Here is a 15,916-nt window from a genome sequence, read left to right on the forward strand (position 1 = left end):
AGATTTTTCCTGCGACGTTCGAACGATCGTTGCAAAACAATTTCGCCGTGGTAGATAGAAACGGAGCGATTTATTATCGGGCTTCCTCGAACGGATTGCTCCGTGTTCATGAAGAACCTAGTCATCGGAGATAATGATGATGATAAATGCAGTCTATGTCATAATAGAGTAGGTGGATGGTGGCAGATGGCACGTGACTCACCACGTGAACCACCGTCGCCCTCCGCCACCGGCTCCGATTCGTAAATAAATTAGCCTCTATCGGATTTCGAGATAATGCGTTATTTATGGTCGGCTCGTGACGGTGCACCCTTAGGAAAAAAAGGTGGCGGGCAGCGGGCAGGTAAAGCTGATCGTTTAGCCTTAATGCAATTCGAGGGATCGAGGGATGCGCTCAGGTAGAATAAGTGGGCTTTCGCCGTTTAACGTCCAGTTGGCTCCGACACGTGCCACGGTTTTGTTAGTTTCTTATCGCGCAACGCGACACCCCTCGGCGTCGCCCATTGTTTAGGCTCTCTTATCTGTCCGGATATTTTTGTTGTTCCTTTCCGGGGACGCGTAAAGAGTCGTAAGGATGCTGTCCCTTTGCTGTCGCCTCTCCGCTATGTATTAGAACGAGCGTGGCATCCCGTTTCCATCGAATGTTCTTCCGCAGATCGGAAAATATGACGAACGACGAGAATTCGCAGCGCCCATAAGAAAATTACTCTCCGGGGAGCCGTCGTCTCTTTCGGTGATCGGGTGGAGGGTATGATCGGGGAGAGAGAGAGAGAGAGAGAGAGAGAGAGAGAGGGAGAGAGACAGAGAGAGGGAAGTGAAAAAATATTCGGTAGAGTGTCGCTCTCGATATTGGTTTTATATTGGATCTCCGATCATGTTTCACGAGGATGTTCTCCGATTTTACGTATATCGAAGGTGGGAGATCGGATTAGACGATTGCCTCTTTTCAGACCCGAAGTCGAGTGCTGCCGGGAGAGCGAGAGAGAATGGGAGAGGCATGGGAGAGGGGCAGAGAGGGCGAGAGAGGGACGGAGAAGAAAGAGCTAGGGAGAAAGAGAAAATAGAGGGAAAAAGGAGGAAAGAGAAGAGAGAAAGAGAGAGGGAGAGAGAGAGAGAGAGAGAGAAGGGAATACGAGCGAGTAGCAGAGGTAGAAATGGGGATGAGATGCGTGACCGTAGGGGCCTCTGGTATCGATCGGCCAACCAGGTGTACCACGCCCACATATCAATTAACAATTGCTCAAACAGTCGAAAATTTCAATTCGGGCCGGCTTTGTTCCCTGCATGATTGTCATTTGAAATCGATAATGCATTCAGGGTGAGTTTCCAAAGTCTCCATATGCGCAGAGACATTCGAACGAACGTGCCATGGAAAATCCTTTCCCGGTGTTACAATTCGAATTGTAAATGTATCTATTATCAATTTCTGACAATTTTAAATATTTTTCAATACGCGTTCGCGTCCGCAACATTTCAAATATCGTTCACTCGACGCTTTATGTACGCGAATTGTTTCGTATAAATTTTTATCGTGAGATAACTATCCGAGCGAATTCTGTTCAGTCGAATACTTTATTCGATCGACGGTTATTTATTTATTTATTTATTTATTCGTCATAAATTGATCTATTTACTTATTCGAACTAGATGCTTGGATAGAGACTGTAAAATTATCGCAGTAGAGGAAATTATAGCGCGAATCGCATCGCTCGATCGAGGAGCGACAGAAATGAATGAATCGAACAATTGAATGCGCTGAACAATTTATAAGAATCTAAACGTTTAAGGCAACTTGCCGAGAGAATAGCCGTTAAGTCCACTTTATTCTATCCGAACGTTCGCGCATGGTCTGAACTGTTATACTCTAATCCACTTCCGCGAGTGTCGCGAAACTTTCCGAGCCCTCTATTCACTTTACGAAAAATAGTGATACATCGTTTTCTCCCTGTGCGCGCGTTCCTAAACTATGTTCGTTAATTCCATACGTAGATCGATAATCCAGATTCCGCCAAAATTTAAAAATCCTCTCACAATTTAAAGTCCCTCGTACAATTTAAATTTCCACGTAAAATATTTCAATACTTCTTGTGTAAAATAAAAATCTATCATAATTACATTTCTTCTTAAAAATCTATTATAATTCAATTTCATATATTAAATTTTATCCTTATTTAAAATTAACTACGATCTAAGGTTATATTAAAAGTTTATTATAATTTGAATTTGTGACAGAAATTCGTTACAAAAATGTCTCAAGGATCAGCCTTCTGTTTGAAAAGCGATCGACGTGCAAAGATTTTTCACGAATAAACTGACGTTACGCGCGGCGTCGGTTTCGCGGTGGAAGAGAAAAGAAAGATGGCAAAACTCTATGAATATCGTGGACCTTGATCTCCCTGCGATAAATATTATCTTCCCCCCTCGTGGCGGCAGTAACGAGATCGTATCCGATGCCGTTGCGTGTCATTTGCATATTTCAGCCGGAGGCGTTCGGCAGATCCTTGCTTTTGGCAATCCGAAATGCAGGAGGGTCGGCGAACCACCTTTCGATTTACATTTCGGTATCGAGAGCACGCTTCTGGCCCCCCGAGGTGACGCGCTAGGGAAGCGATAAGAGCAACGAGTGTTTCATTAACGTTCGCTCAGATTTTTTTAGCCGCGATGTTTCCGAGCGGAACATACTTCCCTGACACGTGTTGTACCACGCGAGGCGGCTTGCGAGCCCCTGAAATGTTTAACGTTCGGCCGTTCGTTCGGTCGTCCGCGAATTATTTGTACAGCAATTAGACCGAGGTAAATATCGCGCACGCCGCCACTGTACGGTTTACTCCGCGGTTAAATAAAGAATGTGCGACTTACCTTGTCAGGAGACGCCGATACGTCCCTGGAGAGACTGCCGATGGTTTCCAATAATCGTCGCGAGGCCCCCAACACCGAGTCCCGCCATCCCTCTGTAGCAACAAACAGAGAAAGGAAAAATAGACCTTCTCGTGTACTGGGTGTCGCATTCGTATCCGAACGGTAAAACCGTAATTATGTTAACGCCCGGCACGGGGTGATTCTTTAGGTCATTTCAAGTAACTTTTCCCTTAGCGAAAATGCAATACGCGGCTTCGTTTACGAGTTATTAACGAAAAACGCTGACCAATCGGAGAGCGAGTGCGGTCGGCGCTCCGCCCTTGCTGTTAATCCCGCGTCGCGCCGGCCGTATGACGCAGCGGCAGTGATCGCCAGGGCGGGGCGTCAGCCGTACGCGATCTCTCATTGGTCAGCGTTTTTCGTTAATAACTCGCAAACGAAGCCGCGGATTGCATTTTCGCTGAGGAAAAAGTTGCTTCAAATTACCTCAGGGATCATCCTATTTCAGGTGTTGACATAATTATGGTACACACTGTAAATTAATCCTTTCGTCGACACCTCATATTTTTCTGGTCGAAACGATATAGCGGGTGTCGAGGCGAATTTAACGACCTGCTGCTATTACAAAACCACAAATCAATGGGATTTGGGTAAACGGTATATACTACATTCTGCGGGAAGTGTTATAATTTTATTCCGAACATTCTACGCGCAAGCAGTATATTTTGCCGCGATTATTTACCGCGGTGTGGCATAATGCGAATAAGAAAACGGGAACGACCGGACTGGGATAAATTATGTGAGGGTAAGGCCGCCGGGGTGGTTTCATATTGCCAGATTAAGCGTTCAGCTTCCGCCTTCGACTCTGCCTCTGTTTCCTTCGACGGTGTCTTAAGCCCAAATGTCCTAAGTTATAGCCGCGACTTTCATTAAACGGCTTGATGACGGATCGCTCCTTGTCCCGTTTATATTACGGCTGGCGATGAAAACGGATTTAATCACGGAAACGGGGTCCCGTGTTTGGAGGTTCGGCGAACGACACCAACCCCGGAAAGGTTTAATTGCTCGATCCATAGGTCGCGGCGTCACGATTCGGACGATTCGATCGAATGAATTTCTTTTCGCCTGTTTCATTTTCATTATTAGCCTCGTCGAAGCAGCTTCGTCGCGAGAAATCTTCCGTCTCGAAAACACAAGTTTTTTTATTAGCAGTCCACGTTCTTTGTACTCCAGTTCGTAACAACAATAATTCCCGAAATAAGCTTCTTAAATATCGCGTTTTAACCCTTTGCACTCGAGTGGTGAGTCTGAGGCACTACTGACATTATTGTATAATAATTGTTCTAATATCACTTCTGTATCATCGAAGTTTAGATTATAAATATTATTCAAAGCATAACTGTGCTATAAATCAGGAGACTCAATTCGTACGCATAAAATGCACTTTGACATATAAAATGGAATCACTGCAAGTCAGAAAAATTATTTTAGATTTACTGTTAAAATGGCTTCGAGTGCAAATGGCTTGGAGCGAGCATGGCTTTGGAAAGCAATTCTGAACTTTGCTGATAAAGTTGTACAAGTCCTGAAGACTCGCGTAAAGGAGACGGACTGCGGACGATGAACACGAAGGAACTGCAGTAATGTCTCTCTAATTGAAGAAATGGACAATTCGGGGAAGAGGTGATACGATTGTACGAGTCTTGTGGCTCGTTTTTTATGGTTATCGATTCTCAATAATTAAAAAAACTAGCTTCAAGGCTGGAATAATCGTGTCTCCTCTTCCCAAATTGTCCATTTTTGTGCGCAATCCGAGCATCAGTTAGGGAGACATTGCTGTATCAGGCGTTCCAGCGATTCGTCCGAGTTGTCCCTGTTTTAAAGCTCGAACGGTGTCGGTCGGTGCGCGTGATAAAACGGACGAAGCTCCCGATCTTGTAATTATAATAAAGTAACGGGATAAAGTCTACCACAAAAAAGAAAAGAAAGAGAAGGATAGGCTCGCGGCGTTGCCCACCAAATGGCCCCCGGATTAATAAATCTCAATTACGCGAGTTAATATACCGGGGGCAATTCTCTCCCCTAGGCCCGGCAAGGAACCGGATACGAGGGTGAAGGCATTTCTATCGGGGCATTGTCGGCATTGTCGCTGGAACAATGACGACGACGATTCTACGAAACCGTTTCTGCTTGTAAAACCGTCCGCGATATCGCTCGAAATTTATCGCCGTTTCTGGACAGGTTCATTTTCTTTTTTTACACTTATTAACGCGCTCGTCGCCGCACCGGCGGCCCTAAAAATCACGTAACATTGGAACAACTTACGTATGCGATGAAACGCGACCCGACGAATTTTATCGTTTCACGCTGTTCAGTGCGTAGTAGTCTGCTTTATATACTTTTTTATGTTTAGCTTACATCTTTTTATGCCTATATGGCGTGCCGTACGTTCTCATATGGTGCACCGATAAAGTATCAACGATTATTATCAGGGCTGGAATCCGACTGTAAACTTTTATAAATATAAGTCATTTTGGAGAACGTTCTATTGTCTAAGCGTTGTATTGTTTATTGAAAAGTATCATTTCTAATAGACAAGAACAATTGCAGTAAACTCTCCCTAAATGACGCTCAGCTTGTACAGAGAAATGGATAGTTTGTAATTATTGTTTACTAATTATTATTTATAATAATAATTATTTACGTTAATTTATATCATCTATTAATAAATGAAAAAAATTAATAAATTATTTATATCAATAAAATAATACTAACTATTATTTCCGAACAATTGTTAGCGTACTTCGAAGTCAGCCGAGCGTTCCATCGCGTTCGCAAGCATATTTTCAATGCGAAAACGTTTGCATCTTACATTATCTTGGAATTCCGTCGCTCGGAAGATCGCGTCCGCACGTTCTCGTCTCGACTTGCCGCGCTCAAACATTTCACAATCCGTGGGAATGTTGGAACAACTGTTCAAAGTAAATATTGATTCGTAAAAAGTTCTCGCAGCCCGGTAATCCCGTTTCGCCGCATGTGCGGCAAACATCGAATATAAATGCGACTCCCGCGTTTGCACGTCGAATTAAACCGAAATAAATCATAAATATTAAACGAGGCTTTCAGCCGCGGGATTACGAGGGTTGCATCCCCCTCGTCACGGCCCCGCCGTTTCTCTTTCTATCCGTCTCCTGTCCCGCCGGAAATTGCGCAGGTCGTTCCTTCCTCTCCTCTTTGCCGAAAGCAGGACGATTTCAATGACAATGAAACCCGATAGAGCCGTGTCTCCTCTGTCCAGTGGTGGTGCACTTTGCGTGCCGCCGGTGACCGTCAACGAGAGTCTTCGCCGACCTTAAAGATCGCACGGGCTGACCAGCCGCAGAGGAAGCGTCCTTTCGGCGCACTTCACTCGCCGCTAACAAGATGCGTGAAATCGGGGAGGCTCTAAGGGCTCTAAGGGCTCGCGACGGAAGCGTGGCAGACGTAGATTCTATTTTATCGATAATTTTTAACCCTTTGCACTCGAGTGGCGACTCTGTGGCGCCGCTAGAAATTGTTATACTATTTTTTAAAATAATTGTAAAATAGTATCAGACTCGTTTATATCTAAAAGACTCTTAAAATTGCAAGTTTTGTACTTGCCGATAGGCTTTCATATGCATAAATCGCAATGAATCATATATAATGGAAACACTGTAGATCGGAAAATATGTTTAAAATATAATTAAAATAGCTTCGAGTGCAAAGGGTTAAATGTCGATTTAGTTTACGAATTATCTTAACGAACCAAAAGGAGTATTCGTATTTATAGTAAATCTTCTTAGAGCGAGTATATATGAAACGGGAATAATTTATTTATCGGCCCGATAATTTCGTATGAAAATATTTAAATTTAAATATATCAAGTACCTAAATAAATTATAAATGCTGAGCAGGAATGGTACAATTTATTAGTTTATTACCCCCCACAGAAGAGGGTGAGTTAAACTAAAGATTATTGTACATTCAGTACGAATAATAAATAGCTTATTTATTATTCGAAATGCGCGTACAGTAGCGGACAAAAGATCAAGGACGAAAAGCGAAGCGAATGGGCGAGATTTCGCTGAAATGGACATCTTTTGGAATAGGATAGTTTCAAAATCTAACGCGTTTCCTGCGCATTCGGCGGCGATGCACCGAGCACAGCGGGAAACCACGGTTCCCGTGAACGCGAATAAATAAGCAAGGGTGGGTTACGCCTCCTTCCATTTTCTTGCCGCCCGGAGCACCCCAAATGCAGCCGCTACCCCCGGCGATGCTGGACCAGACCGGCAGGGTGGTCGCGGTAACAACGCGTCGTCAGTTAATCAAGCCATTTCGCTCCGTCGAGACTGGAACGAGGATTCGACTCGAACGACCATCGATTTCCTTCTGACCGTTGCCTCGCCGAGATCCCTCCGCCAGTGCCAATCTCGATCTCTGGGGTGCTTTCGGTCTTTTTTGCCCCGAAATTCTGGCTTCGAGGAAACAGCCTCTTAAAGAGCTTCGAGGTGTAGGCGTTCCTGGGAACGAGGCAATTTGGCCTGACCTTTTCGGGAATGTATGAAACTTTCCACGTTGCGGAAATTTGGGCGAGCGGAAAGATTTTATCCGGTGTTTCGTGCGATTTCAGCGGTGTCTCGTAATAGGTATATTTTAGGTTGACACTTAAACGATCGCATATTATTTTAATTCAAAGTGAAATTATTTTGAGACTGCCGAACAGTGTCCAGCAAGCTGAAGATGTATGCAGGATGATCCCTTAGGTGATTTGAAGCGACTTTTTCCTTTGCGAAAATGCAATCCGCCGCTTCGTTTACGAATTATTAACGAAAAACGTTGGCCAATGAGAGGCGAACTCGGCTGGCGCGAGGCGGGCCAAGTCAACGAGCGCTCGGAGCCTAGCTCCACTGGTTGGCTCGGTCGCCTAGCGCTAGGGGAGCTCGCCTCTCATTGGCCAGCGTTTTTCGTTAATAACTCGTAAACGAAGCCGCGGATTGCATTTTCGCAAAGGAAAAAGTTGCTTCGGATAACTTCAGCTATCACCCTGTTTACATCTTGAGCTTGCTGGACACTGCTCGGTATTCTCATAATAATTCCAATTTAAACTGGAATAATATGCGGTCATTTAAGTGTTAATCTAAACACGAGACACCGCCGAAGCATCGCCGTCGACGACTTTATTGTCCAAAATCGTATGAAACACCCGACGTCGGAAAATTCGAAGTACAGACACGACGTCACCGTTTAGGATCGGAACGAAAGAGACGTTCCAGACGGTTCCTCGACCGCAGCTTCGTTCGTCTGCTCGAATAAATTCAAGAGTCGGGACCAGAGCATATGGGGGAAGCGCTAATACCGTTTTATGTGCGGCTTGATACCCGTAACGCAACATGGTGCCCCATGGTAGGCCCGTACGTCGCGTCTGGAAGAAAAGTCGACGTCGTCGCCGGTGGGAATATGGTGTTGGCGGATGATACTAAGAGGGTACATGTGTGCGCGACCGCTCGTTTTATTCATAAGCCGGGGACGATTCTCGTAGAATGAAGACAATAAAGAAGAAAGTTATGGTGAACGTGAAAGTATCGGGGAGGGGACAACGCTCAGCTCCGAGCGTCGTTTCGAAGAAGCGACGACAAGTTCTTGCCAGGTAGCAGCAATTCGCCGGGGAATTTCTAGTTCGAACGACGACGACGGCCAAAAAGTTGCGAACGAGACCGACACGAGGATTCTGAAAGATCTTTTTCTCATACCTTGAATAAATAAACTCGAGGGGACGGTCCGGTTGCGCGAATAATTTAAGTAAAAAAGTAATTGAAATCATTTAAGACGTCACTGAACGCGTTCGCGTCGCGTCGCGAGACCGTTGATTCGATGTTCTGCTCGCGGAAACAAATTCAATTGAAAATTGCCCGTTTGGCCAAAGTATCCGTGAATTTATTCGTAAGGTTAACTCGGAGGATTCGTTCGGTTAAATGGTAAGATGGGAGTGTACATTTAAGAGCGAGATGCAGAAGAGAGTCCTCGAGAAGATTAGGCGGTAGCGCGCGCTTTCAGGACTCTTTTGAATTAATTAACGGAGGACAAACTTTCTAACGACGTATTATCTTCGATGTTCTTCACGTGCTCCGTCGTTCGATCGCTTGTTCGACGAACGATAAGCTGGGCTTTTTCAACGAATAAAGCACGAAGGAACGCTTGAAATTTCGCACAGGTTAAATGTAACAAAATCCTCCCCTCCCCCAAATTGTCCATTTTTGTTTAGAAGCTGAAGAAAAATCGGGGAGAATTTCCTGTAAATCCGACATTCGTTTAAATTAACGCTAGATTTACGGAGCACATAAACAGCTGTTCTATGTTAGCTTATAAAAGTAACAATAACACAGTTGTTCTGATTTTTAACAAGCGTTATATTGTAACATTTGCTGTAAGTAACATATAAATTGAATAAATGACTCGTAAATGTATCTTTACGATACGAATAATCGTGAATTAAAGAATTAGTGACTCGATAAAAATGTTTGACGGGTTCCCGTAAGTCCAGCGTTAATTCTATCTCTCGCGAGCGCATTTTTATGAAAATTTCCGGCGCGCTGCGCTCCGAAAAGACCGCGGCTTGTCCACGGACCCCGGCGTGTCCGGTTCGCAGCGCAGTCCGCGGTCCATCGACTCATTCTTCCCAAACGATGTAACAATTTCTTTCATCCTATGTCTTCCACCCTCGTATCCAGCCCCGAGACACGATCTCGTTTTATCTTCTCGACCCCTTACACGATCCGCGTTTGTTACGGAGCCCCAAGTCTCGACCACCATGCTCGCCGCTATCAACCCCCCTAGCCTCTCTTCCTTTTTCGCCCTTTTCTTCTTCCCCCTCGCGGCTTGTTCGAGGGCGGCTAGCCTCGAGCGGGCCGAAGTTAGATAGAGCACGCGAGCCGTGCCGCTCGAGGGGATACTCGCGCAGACTGCGTGCCCTCTAAGTGGATTCGGGGGTCGCATGCACGGCCTCTCCGGTTACCGCGCGGAGCTGCGAGAAATTCGGAATCAGTCTTGCTCGCGAACGTGTTCGTTGATCTTGCATTTTTCCCCCCTTTTTTTTCTTTTTTATTTCACTCTCTGCGCTCGAACGTGTTCGTTGATCTTGCATTTTCCCTCCTTTTTCTTTTTTTTTTTATTTAACTCTCTGCGCTCGAACGCCTTTTATTGTTCGAGGAGCTAAATGAATCGGGTAAAAAACGTTGCACGAGCAAGTCGTCTATTGTCAACAATTATAAAAACTAGCCGCGAGGCTCGAACAAAAATCTCTTCTTCTCAGATTGTCCATTTTTTGTATAAAAGCTGAAGGAAAATTGGTATCAACGATAATTAGGGGCTAGGGAAAAAGTAGATTATTGAAATAGTTTGTAGCACTTCTCGTGTAACACAGAAATTTATATTTTAAAAAATGACATATGACAACTACGCGATATTCATACGTAATTACTATCTCGAGAAAAGTTTATTTGCCATTCTGTATTACCTGAAAAGATATATAAATATGTATAGTCCATTTACTATCTGAAAAATATATTTTTCCCCAGCCTTTGATGGCTGTACTGTATCCATTATGAAAAGTATCATAACAACAACAATAATTCTGCATTTAATTAATAAGAATATCATAGCAGAGATACTGTTGCTTCCACAAATCGGAGTATCGTAACAATAACGTTGCCGTAGTAAATAAGAGTATCCTAACAATGCGAGAAGCGAGAAAAAGAAGAAAATTCTTCGCAACTTCTTATCGTAAATACTGAAATCGAGAAGGTTGCGGCTGCCACTTTCGAGGAGAGGGGATGAAAAAGGTGGAGAAGAGGAGCAGGAGCGTAGACGGCCACGGAAAGGGAAGAACAGAAAGAACTCGAGTGAGATTTTCAGACAAAGACCGATGTTTGAGTGGTTGTTCATGGCATTGTTGCCCTTTACCCTCGGCCAATGAGCGGAAGGGGTTACCACCCCTCGAAAGGAAACACTTTGCCGCACGAATCGGAAATGCGGTCGTTTGGAGCTTCCCTGGCATTTGGTGGTGTCCACTTTCTCCGTTTACGTACAAACCGCGCGTTTTAATGATTTCCTTCGAAATATGATATCCGTTCTGTCAAATATTTCCGTATAAAAACATAAATAACCGCTTCTATATTAAAATTCTTCGCCGATACAATAATCGCGTGGAAATGAAAGAAATACAGTTCTCCTCGAATTTGATTGAAACGTTAAAAAGAACTGAAATTAAAAAAAAATGGCACATGGCAATTGAAACGATAATACAAAGTTTAAGAATGGCGTCAGCGTTGTATCGATCAACAGCCATCGCAGCGATACGCTATGCGGGAGGAGAATGAGATACGTCTAAGCAAGTTCGGATCGAAACGTCAGACACACGAGTTTCCCGGAAACATTACGGAATACCTGTCAAGGTACGCCCCTGCGAGTCGAAGTTCGAAGGCAAGAAACTTCGAATTTAGATGGCTTCGAACGTTACAACATCGTCGAAGTAACATCGCAACCCTTAATATTTTATTGGTTACTTCTTTTTTTTATATGATTGCTGCAACGCAGACAATATTAACGATTAATTTACAGTTATTACGATGTAATTAATCGTACGAAGCAATATCCATTTACTCCGCGCGAATGGCATTGTTTCGATAAATAAAGTGAAGCAGTATGAAATACTACAGTAATGTCTCCCTAATTGACGCTCAGATTGTCCGCAAAAATGGACAATTTTGGAAAAGGAGATACGATTGTTCGAGCTTTTTTTATGGCTATCGATTGTGAACGACTATAAAAACGAGTTGCAAGGCTCGAATAATCGTATCTCCTCTTCCCGAATTGTCCATTTTTGTGCACAATCCGAGCGTCAGTAAGGGAGACATTACTGTAATCAAAAGATACAGTAATGTCTCTGTAATTGACGCCCAGATTGCGTACAAAAATGGACAATTTTGGAAGAGGAGATACGATTGTTCGAGCCTTACGGTTTATTTTTATAGTTATAAATTGTCTACAATTATACGTCGCAGCAATGGTAACTTCGCGACAAGTCCTCGGGATAATTACAAAGGACACTCGAACAATGCCGTTTTATCGGCGTCATTATTATTTCGCTATAGTCGACGCACGCGCGTGCAGGACAACGATCGCATCGGACGCGTGCCCATATTATCCCATTTCACCGATAAGCGCGATAAAGTCGGTGGACGGGGTGTGGGGTAGGTGTGGGCGGGGGTCGCAGTCTCCGATAATAACGATCGTGTATCGCACGATTTATCAAGCTTATCGATGTGTTGCGTACTCGAGATAGATAGGGAGGGGGAGGGGGTGGCATTGTCGGCGGTCGCGAATGTGACAAATTGTCGGTGCAAAGGAAGGGTGAGCTCTAGACACATCGCTCGACGCCTACATCTGTTTCCGCGCTTAATACCTTGTATAACTCTTATAGCAAGGGGGAGGGGGGATCCGTGTCGCCCATCGGAGCATCGCGAGGGAGGACGGCGGAGAAAAGAAGGGCTCGCGAAGATGTATCAGGTGACGCGAATCGCCGGAGAAGATCCAGAACTTGCTGTTGAGACAGTTAAATGTCTCTGTTGTGCGAATGAATCTGTTTGTCAATGTTTATTATTCGAGTTTAAGTTTCAACTTATTTGTTCGCCACCCCTGCTATACGTTATGTAAAAATTAAGGGAGGTTTGTGACCCTAAAATTGCGATTTTTGACCTTGACATAACCTTGACATAACTTTGAGACCTTGAGAAAAATAACCTTGAGCTATTTTATGCGCGCGTTAACAGCCGAACAAATTGAATATTTAACGATTGCATTACGAAAGACGTTGCAAGAGTCTGAAATTATTCTGTCAACGAAAGGATGTCGAAACGCGGGGAAAATTGTAAAAATGCCAAGTCGCCGACGACGCGTCAACGATTTGTCACATTTAGAAGCCTCCTCCTAGGTACCGGCGATCTTCCCCTCTTCCGACGCGCAGGACACATCGATAAGCTCGCGATTGATAAATCACGTGATACACGAGCACCATTATCGGAACCCAACTTCTATTTTCCCTTCCCAACGCTTACCCCGAAAATCGAACGCTGGATGAGTCCACGGTGCAACGTAGCCGCAGGGAATTGTATTTCGACACGTAAAATAAGTGATATAATAAAATTAGCAACAAAATAAAATAAGTAACAAAAAAATAACTAACCTCTGAACGAGCTGCTTTTGCACTAAATTATTGTTCTATCGACACTGGTGCCCCAAGAAAATTTTAGTAATATCTTCACGCTATTTTCAACTTGCCACAATTGTCAAGGTTATGTCAAGGTTAAATTATTGTTATATACTAGCATCAGTGCCCTGAGAAATATATTATAGCACTAGTGCCCTGAGAAAATTTTAGTAATATCTTCACGCTATTTTCAATTTACCACAATTATCGAGAAGAACAATTTATTTTCATTCAACCCCTAACTACGATCACGGAATCAGACAGAATGCACTGTTAATGTTATTAATCCAAAATTTCATGTTTTCCCTGTGTAACCGTGAAATATCGCGCGTCTACAAACGCGGCGATCTGGGTTCCGTCGAGGCGAAATTCGCAGCTGCACCCTTGAATGTACGACGGCCAGTTTCGCGCGATAACGGGCGTCGGATGGTCGAGGATATCTGGAGGAGCGTATCGGAAAGACAAACGAGTCGACAAATCGGATTCACGGATGCCAGACATCGGAAAGGAACTCGGGGTGGTGGGCGACGTTCGAGCTGAATTAGGTTCTGGCGCTTCGGCGTCCTTTTCCCTTGCCACCTCGAACGACTCGCGCGACCCTTCGAGATTGGCCAGGGACGATTAATTGACAGCGAGCCCTTCGAGACTTCTCGAGACGAGATTCGAAAAGACACTTACGCATTCCGGGAGGGTGCGAAGAAACCCATGAAGATGTTAGCGTGCCGTGTAGATCTCTGTGTCGGGTGTTGGTGACTCCAGATTGAGTCTTGTATTTTAACTTCTTCATCTAGGGACTCGTCCGGCCCTTTGATCGCTACCGGGGCCGGTATGGTTAATTACCAATTTCTGTGTTCTCGGATTTCAGCGGCGCAGGAAGCGGGAGAGAGCGAGAGAGAGAGCGCGAGAGAAAACGCGAGGGAGAGAACGCGCGAGGGAAAGAGCGCGCGAGAGAGAACGCGAGAGATAGAGAGAGCGCGAAACAGAGAACGCGAGAGAGAGAGAGAGAGAGAGAGAGAGAGAGAGCGAGAGACAGAGCGCGAGAGAGAGAGCGGGAGAGAGAGAGAACGCGAGAGAAAGAGAGAGATACGATTATTCGAGCCTCGCGGCGATTGTCAACGATAAACTAAAATTATAACAAATTACTAACATATTACCAATTGTCTTTCACCGAAGAAGAATTGGTTCGGATAATTATCTTGGACAAATATTCGAATTTCATATTACATCCGAACGAAGCAATCTTCGCGCTACAAACGACGCGACGATGAAAGGGAGAATGGAAAAGAGGAGCAGCAAAAAAAGGCGGGGAAGCATCCTTCGATGGCAAAAGAAACATTGATTGAACGGAGAGGGTGGCAAGTTGGTGTTGTTGAGGACCGATGAGGCGAATAATCGGATTTAGGGATTACCAGCGCTCTTCGTGTTGCCCGCAACACTGTTAGCCTAGCACCGTCATCGTTTTCAGCGATCATTAACGCGATTAGCGGATCTGTTTTGATAATCGTTGGCACGCTAATAATTTAAACCTTGCCCGATATTGCCAGGGGTGCGTATTTGGTTTTCGTTGCAACGACAAGAACCCGCGAAATTAATATTTATTTTATACACGACTTTGGATGACACGGTTATTTATAGGTATTACGTTTATGCAATTATTAGTTAATGTCAATGAAATTATCGTCGACTTTGAACAGTGTTTTAAGAAATTCCGAACTGCCGGTGTTCGACTTTAAAAGAATCATCAGAAGACTGAATCTAGATGAAGATTAAACAAACGCTGAAAATCCTATTTTATTTTTAGAGCGTCGATCCGAGTCAAGAATAACGCGATTCGGAATATAAACGGATAACGAACAAGAATCTGTGAGACAAAGAAGGTTCGAGGTTATATATGGACTACTACATTCGTTGAAATCATCGAAGAGTTCGTTGAAATCTCCACAATCGTGCTGCGCGAGCGTTCGATACCACGGATACGTATATTATAGTCCTCGAGCTCTCCACGCGAGGAAGTGATCGACATAAATAGCGTCCACCCCCGTTTGTTCAATATGCTATCAAATAATGCCGTGTCCAATATAATACATATAAATATAATATAATACAATATTTCGATAAATAATTAATTATCAAAATAAAAATCATTTCACTGTAAGCAGAATCCCATTCTTCTTTAAATTTAGCACGAAAGCCAGGAAAAAACTCAACGCAGACGGTCAGTTCGGCGATGATCAGACGAAATTCAGAGCAGACGTTACCCTAAATGGACTTTTATCCGTTGTAAATGTCCACGGTGCCGAATAGTTCCATGAAAAAGAAGTTTCCCAGCGACGGCGTAGCGTGACACGATTATCGTTTCACGAATTTCAACTTAAATCTCGGCCGTATAAACCGCCGTTAAAAATAGAAATAGCCAGATCGATGGTCGTCGTTGTTTTAGATGTTGCCACGAGGGGAAATAACTCGAATTTAGGACAAATCGTGATCATATCTCGAGCAACACCCTGAATTAAGCAGCGGCGACAGGTATCGGCCAGGAACGCGATCAATAATACGAAACCTGTACAATGAGATGCCCTCCCCCGCCCACCCCATATATACATGTATTGTTTCGTTACAATAGTTCAGGGTGTGTCTCCGACGGCGAGGATGATATTTCCTTCGAAAATATTTCTTGGATCTATTCGTGTTTGTGAAATGAATTGTTGAACGTGTCAACGTCGAAACGCGATGCCGTTGTCGGCGCATCGACGAAAGAGGGATGACAGA

General features: G+C 44.2%; 1 protein-coding gene across 3 annotated transcripts in view; it reads right to left on the minus strand.

Moving 5' to 3' along the window:
• ChAT (Choline acetyltransferase) overlaps window positions 1–2,943 on the minus strand; it is a 63,422-nt gene extending 60,479 nt beyond the window's left edge. For all 3 annotated transcript variants that reach the window (XM_076518908.1, XM_033486326.2, XM_076518907.1), the window contains exon 1: window positions 2,860–2,943. The gene's annotated coding sequence lies outside the window, so the exon portion shown is untranslated. The remainder of the gene's footprint in view (window positions 1–2,859) is intronic.
• Window positions 2,944–15,916: the final 12,973 nt, after the last annotated feature.

Source organism: Megalopta genalis, chromosome 2 (genome assembly GCF_051020955.1).
Source record: "Megalopta genalis isolate 19385.01 chromosome 2, iyMegGena1_principal, whole genome shotgun sequence".
NCBI lineage: Eukaryota > Metazoa > Arthropoda > Insecta > Hymenoptera > Halictidae > Megalopta > Megalopta genalis.